Source organism: Dermacentor andersoni, chromosome 8 (assembly GCF_023375885.2).
Source record: "Dermacentor andersoni chromosome 8, qqDerAnde1_hic_scaffold, whole genome shotgun sequence".
Lineage (NCBI taxonomy): Eukaryota > Metazoa > Arthropoda > Arachnida > Ixodida > Ixodidae > Dermacentor > Dermacentor andersoni.
The window spans coordinates 35,925,134-35,931,687 of record NC_092821.1 but is presented as its reverse complement, the minus strand read 5'-3'; the positions used below and the strand labels follow the sequence as shown (position 1 = coordinate 35,931,687).

Genomic DNA, 6,554 nt, shown 5'->3' with positions numbered 1-6,554 from the left:
ACGTCCGCGTATCCGTTCTAGACATTCGCTGGAGCCTCGGACTGGCACTTAGAATGCGCCTGGTAGTCCAGCGGATGTCCGCCGTGCGTCCTTAGGCGATCTGCGGACGTGCTACTGATGACCAAGATATCCAGAAGCAGTACTCCAGCGGACGCCCAGAGGAGTCCAGCAGCCGCCATGCAGCTCATGAAGCGCTTTGTTTCGATACAGATGACGCGCGCTACAAAGGCGCCATATCGTAGTCATCGTCGCCGCACAGCCTCTTTAGCGCTGCACTACGCTTTTCTTCACACGCTTTCGTGGCACCGACGAACGAGAGCGTCCCTTCGTCGCGGCGAAATCGTGCCACCAGCGTCAGCTGCGACAACACCCAAGGGAGCGTCACATCGAGCCTTCTCCGTAGCCGCCCGCCATCGCCTCCTGCAGGAGCAGCGATGATCGTAACACACGCTGGTACCGTAGACTGACCTCAGCAGCTGACGCCGCGGACGAGCCTGGCCCCAACGTTACTAGTAACGTTGCCCAGCAGACGAGATCGGCCACGCGGCTGCAGATGCCGTGACCGCCGCACAGAACACCTATACAAACTTAGAGAAGGAAAACTGTACCTCCCACAGTGCTACGGAAATAAGCGTAGCGGTGGCGTCGTGAACTAAAGTATGTGACCACAGGTGGCGCTGTACAATAGGAAACGGAAACGGGGTTTTGCACACGCTTTACCAGGTGTTCTGTGGCTTTACTGGGTTTCTGGCTGCTGCGCCTCGATCGTGCTCCCGCCAGGCCCCGCACACTCTCAAGTTCAAGAAATGGCCACAGAGGACAAAAAAATCGACCACGCGCCGCTGCTATTAAACAAGCATAGTAAACCACCTCAAGGGATTCCCGAGTTAGTTTCAATATCTCCCGCGAGAGGCGCCGTAATAAGCGCAATTTTTTTTTACAAGCTTTCTCCTACAGTTAGCGAAGCATGTTTATTACATAAGATAAGCCATAAAATTATCTTTGCTAATTAGCTACTGTACTTTTCATGAGTAAGTTTATTGTTTTTGTCATTATAAACGCAAATAGCGTTCAGCATCATCGATCTTCCGCGTGACCTCCCGCCTGGATTCAAAATTTTTTTCGAGTACATGGCGGCACGGATCCATTCGTTCGTACACTTAGACTGGTTGCTTCTTTGTTGCTAAAATTAGTTTATTGCGATTCGATGTCTCGCGTTACTTTACTTGGGGTGAAGTGACGTGTTTGCAAGTGGACATGTAAGCCCGAAAGCTACGTTTCGGTCGTAAGCCATGCGCCTGCATCGAAATGGGAACCGTATTCTGCGACTGAGGACAGCAGTACCGGTGAGTCGTTTAATATCGCTGCCTGAATCCTTAAGTAATATTGCTCTCGTTAATTTACAGGCGGAGACAAGTTAACGAACTAGATGCTGCATTACATATGGGCAGTTAGGACCCTCCGTTGCTGTTTCCGAAATAAACTTTTAGTTGCGAATTCACGAAAGAGAAAGCTATATCGGAACGCGCGTCACATTTCTTATCTCGCAGCCGTAGCCATAGAATAAAGACTAACTTTAGAGAAGGGAAACTGTACCTTCCGCAGTGGTACGAAAATAAGTAGCGGCAGCGCATGGAACTTAGCGAGGGGGACGCCAGATGGCGATGCTTAACACGGAAGCGGGGGGGACGGGGGGGACGCTTAACACGGAAGCGGGGTTTATTTTATGCGGACGACATTGTGTTGCTCGCAAACAAGCAAAGTGATTTGCAACGTCTGGCTAATATCTGTGGACAGGAAGGCAACAATTTAGGTTTGAAATTTAGTGTTAGAAAATCAGGTGTTATTGTATTCAATGAAAACAGTGAACAGACAGTGGAGATACAGGGCCAAGAAATACCTCGGGTAACAGAATATAAATACCTGGGTATATGGATAAACGAAGGCAACGGATATATGGAAACACAGGAAAAAACCATAACAGTCAAGGGGAAGAGAAATGCAGCCATAATGAAGCACAGAGCGCTATGGGGATACAATAGGTACGAGGTCCTCCGAGGTATGTGGAAAGGGGTAATGGTTCCAGGAATTACTTTTGGAAATGCGGTTGTTTGCTTAAAATCAGGTTTACAATCAGGACTCGACGGGAACCAAAGATCAGTGGGTCGCCTCGCATTGGGCGCGCACGGGAAGACTACAAATGAAGCTGTGCAAGGGGATATGGGCTGGACTAGTTTTGAAGTGAGGGAAGCTCGCAGTAAAATTGAGTATGAAGAACGGCTGAGGAATATGGAGGAAAGTAAATGGGCTGGGAGAGTGTTCAGGTATCTGTACAGGCAAAACATTGATTCACAGTGGAGGAAAAGAACTAGGAAGCTTACCAGCAAGTATGTGGCCTGTGGGGTGGGCAACACAGCAACAAAGGTCAAGCGGAAAGTCAGAGAGGCTGAATTAATCTCATGGGTGGCGGCAATGGAAAAGAAACCTGCCATGAGTAACTACTTAAGGGGAAAAAACGAAATTAGGAAAGAAACCATTTATGATAACTCAAAGGGAAGCTCATTACTTTTCGAAGCGAGATCGGGATGCCTTAGAACACGCACCTATAAAGCGAGATATAAGAAGGAAGAAGAAGCATGTGCTTGCTGCGGTAAAGCTAGGGAAACGACGGAGCATATTTTATTAGAATGCGAAGACGTCTATCCAGCGGTCGATTTAGGCACTGGCCTCCTTGAAGCCCTTGGGTTCAGCGGGAGTAGTGGTAAAGCAAACAGGTCCGCAATAGACATCAGTAAGAGGCGATTGGAGGATTGGTGGAAGAAAAGTAGGGAAACGACAAAAGACGGAGACGTACAAAAGCACAGTTCGCAATAGGGTATCAGAAAATTTGGACGTGGTAGTTCATAGTGGGGTTTTTTTTGTTTTTTCATTGGTTAACCTAGGTAGGATATTAAGCAGCATAGTAGCAAGAGCTTGGTGGCGCAAGCCACCGCCCCGTTCCAAAGGGGACGCTCATAACATCCATCCATCCAGCGGAAACGCAGTTTTTTTTTTTTTTAGAGCAATATCCAATATGGCCGCTTTTCGTCGGTAGCGTGCGCCGGTACGCGCTGTGCTCGCCCTGCTGGCTATGCATTCTATGGCTCTGCGGCATGCCTTATTTTGGCTGCCGCGTAGCTGGTGCGCTCTAATTGCCAGGAGACCAAAGAGCCTCTACTGACGCCCATACAAACAAGACAAGTGAGTGAACTGAACGTGCGACTTTATTGGCAGAAGAAAAGCAGTGTCCCTGTACATTCTCGTGCAACAACAACAATAAAATTTGCATGTCGAGATACGCTGGAATAATTAACGCGAGCTCCTACTTCGTTGTCTGACCTGGCGGTCTGGTAACAAGCGACAACCAGCAGTGCAAACAGGTTGGAAAGAGCGTCCCACCTGTTTGAACCGACAGTTGCCGTTGAAAGTGAGCAGCTTGCATTGCGAAGTAGCGGCCAAAGTCCACACAATGGCCTTGTAGTAGACAGAAGGTTCTCTTCAATGCGTGAGTGCCTTGCTTTACACAGGCACCATCCTTTTTACTGCATGTCTGGAAAATAAATTTTGACTCAATCAGAAATTGAAAAAAAGATCAATTTTGCTATGTGAAATGCAAGAAACTGTGACACTGTAATGGTTTGTGACTGCAGAACACATGCAAATGCACATCGTCTCACGTCAAAGAAACTTAAAAAAAAAAAAATACTTGCTAACACATATTTCTGGTCACAGAGAGTATATTAGTACGAAGAAAACAGCAAAATTACAATTCAGTAAAATGAATTAGTATGATGATTACCGAATTAGTAATTCATTTGCTGAACTATTCACAACTGAACACTCCCTCCAGAATATCGAAAAGGCTAGTATGAGCTGTACATTGGGTTTATAGCACAAAATGAAATTTTTCAGGCATCGAATCCAGCTTATCAAAAATGATATGTTGGGCTTTGTGGGGTTAAATAAATATTGCCACTGTTCATAACTTTGGTATCTACCTAACTACAATGAGTGTCAACAGAACATTTGTGCGCTCATTTTATACAATAGAAGAGATCACACTGCTGGTTTCACAAGCAAATCCATGAAAGACATGAAGCTATTATCAATGATGCATTCTTTTTCTGCATGAACGTGATGAACCGCTTCACCACTACAAAAATAAATGTCCTCAGGTAAACCAAACTAAACAGCAAGAACATTTCGAACCAGCAGGTACGAAATATGGGTGAATTATCGTGCGTGCAGCTGTTTGATACAATAAATTCAATACTTTAGCTTCAGTTTATCGAAGGGTTATTGGGTTCTGCGGACGAAAGAACTTGCAGGCGGACTCGAAAAAAAATGCATTGATAAGTCCACTCTGTCACCCATGGCTACGGCTGCGAGATAAGAAATGTGACGCGCGTTCCGATATAGCTTTCTCTTTCGTGAATTCGCAACTAAAAGTTTATTTCGGAAACAGCAACGGAGGGTCCTAACTGCCCATATGTAATGCAGCATGTAGTTCGTTAACTTGTCTCCGCCTGTAAATTAACGAGAGCAATATTACTTAAGGATTCAGGCAGCGATATTAAACGACTCACCGGTACTGCTGTCCTCAGTCGCAGAATACGGTTCCCATTTCGATGCAGACACATGGCTTACGACCGAAACGTAGCTTTCGGGCTTACATGTCCACTTGCAAACACGTCACTTCACCCCAAGTAAAGTAACGCGAGACATCGAATCGCAATAAATTAAACTAATTTTAGCAACAAAGAAGCAACCAGTCTAAGTGTACGAACGAATGAATCCGTGCCGCCATGCACTCGAAAAAAATTTTGAATCCAGGCGAGGGGTCACGTGGAAGATCGATGATGCTGAACGCTATTTGCGTTTATAATGACAAAAACAGTAAACTTACTCATGAAAAGTACAGTAGCTAATTAGCAAAGATAATTTTATGGCTTATCTTATGTAATAAACATGCTTCGCTAACTGTAGGAGAAAGTTTGTAAAAAAGAATTGCGCTTATTACGGCGCCCCTAGCGGGAGATATTGAAACTAACTCGGGAATCCCTTGAGGTGTTTTACTATGCTTGTTTAATAGCAGCGGCGCGCGGTCGATTTTTTCGCCCTCTGTGGCCATTTCTTGAACTTGAGAGTGTGCGGGGCCTGGCACTACCAGGCCGGGTAGTTTGGCGGAAAGAACGCAACAGCCTACGGCCGTCAGCTGCCTTTTCCTTACGGGTGTCATAATTATCCTAATCTCCTCATCAACGTCGTGCAAGTCCGCATACAGGCATCTGTATCTGAACCATATGTGCCAGCTTAATACATGTGTATTAAAATTATGATAACCACTGCGTCTTATCAAACGTATTGGTTTTGCAAATGCGCATTACAGCTGACGGAACGACATACTGTAAGTGAAGCACAAGAGAACAAGGACAAAAGGAGGATACAACACTTGAAGAAATGAAGAATTAGTAGGCGTACAGCAAACAAGCGATGACGGAGAACACACAATGATGCATCGGGTGTTCTGTGACATCGGTTTGCGTACTTACGGTGTTATGGAGATCAACGGCATAAAAACGTACCTTCAAGCGTACTCCCTCAACCTCCGCCGCATTCATTACGATAATCAACGCCTAAACAAAATGAGACACTATTTTTTGCCAAGAGTAGACCTCTTTACAGCAAGTCTATGTAATAACTCACAGACGAAACCAGCATGCTATCGAAAATGTTTTACCGCCGTAGTATTCGAACGCCAACGGCCAGGAAACACATCGATACCAATAGGCTGTCGGCTGTCGGTGGTTAATCAAGTACAAAAACCTTGACGCTATGACTAAAAAGCAGCTTCAACAATCAAATTTTAAAAAAATCAACTGCCTATTTGCCTGAGGTAACAAAACATCCTCAGACACCTCGATTGTTTATGTCAATGGTTTGTGTAAAGTAAAAAATTCAGCATGTTCAGCGCCCCTAGCAGAAAAAGCACAAATTAAAGTATTCGACCAAATTACAGTAGCTCCACTTGCACGCTTACGCTGAAACGCCTCGATTGATTTTTCGCCCTCTGTGGCCATTTGATGAACTTCAGAGTGTGCGGGGCCTGGCCGCCGGCAGCTCGGCGCATGCGCAGGCAGTCTCCCCTCCGCTTTCCGCCTCATGCTTTCACTACATAGTACACTGTAATTTCACTGTAGCAACACCCCCTACTGTAGCCTCCTCCTTCTCCACTTTCTTCCTCGCGCGCTCTTATTTCATTTCCCGCTGCGCCCCGCATTCGCTTTCATCTTGCGCTGTGCTTGTTCGCTCAGTTGCGAGGTTTAACAACACCGAGGCACGCCGACGCTCAATGCAGGAACAGGCGCCTAAGAGCTGCGCTTTAAACTTATAAGGTCCCAAACTTGCCAAGGCGATATTTTGAAGGCGATTCCTTCAATGCTGCCGTTGTAGTTTCATTTGTCCATTTTATAACACCATGCCCAACATAGCTACTTAGAGGCCTGCATCATTTT

The 6,554-nt window shown here is 45.9% G+C and overlaps 1 long non-coding RNA gene across 1 annotated transcript; it reads right to left on the bottom strand.

The window, feature by feature from the left end:
- Positions 1 to 3,245: 3,245 nt before the first annotated feature.
- On the bottom strand, positions 3,246 to 6,060 carry LOC140220014 (uncharacterized). The gene is made up of 2 exons (XR_011896263.1): positions 4,626 to 6,060; positions 3,246 to 3,589 (listed from the first exon to the last, which is right to left on the bottom strand). It is a non-coding gene; the product is annotated as an uncharacterized lncRNA (long non-coding RNA).
- Between the last annotated feature and the right edge of the window lie 494 nt (positions 6,061 to 6,554).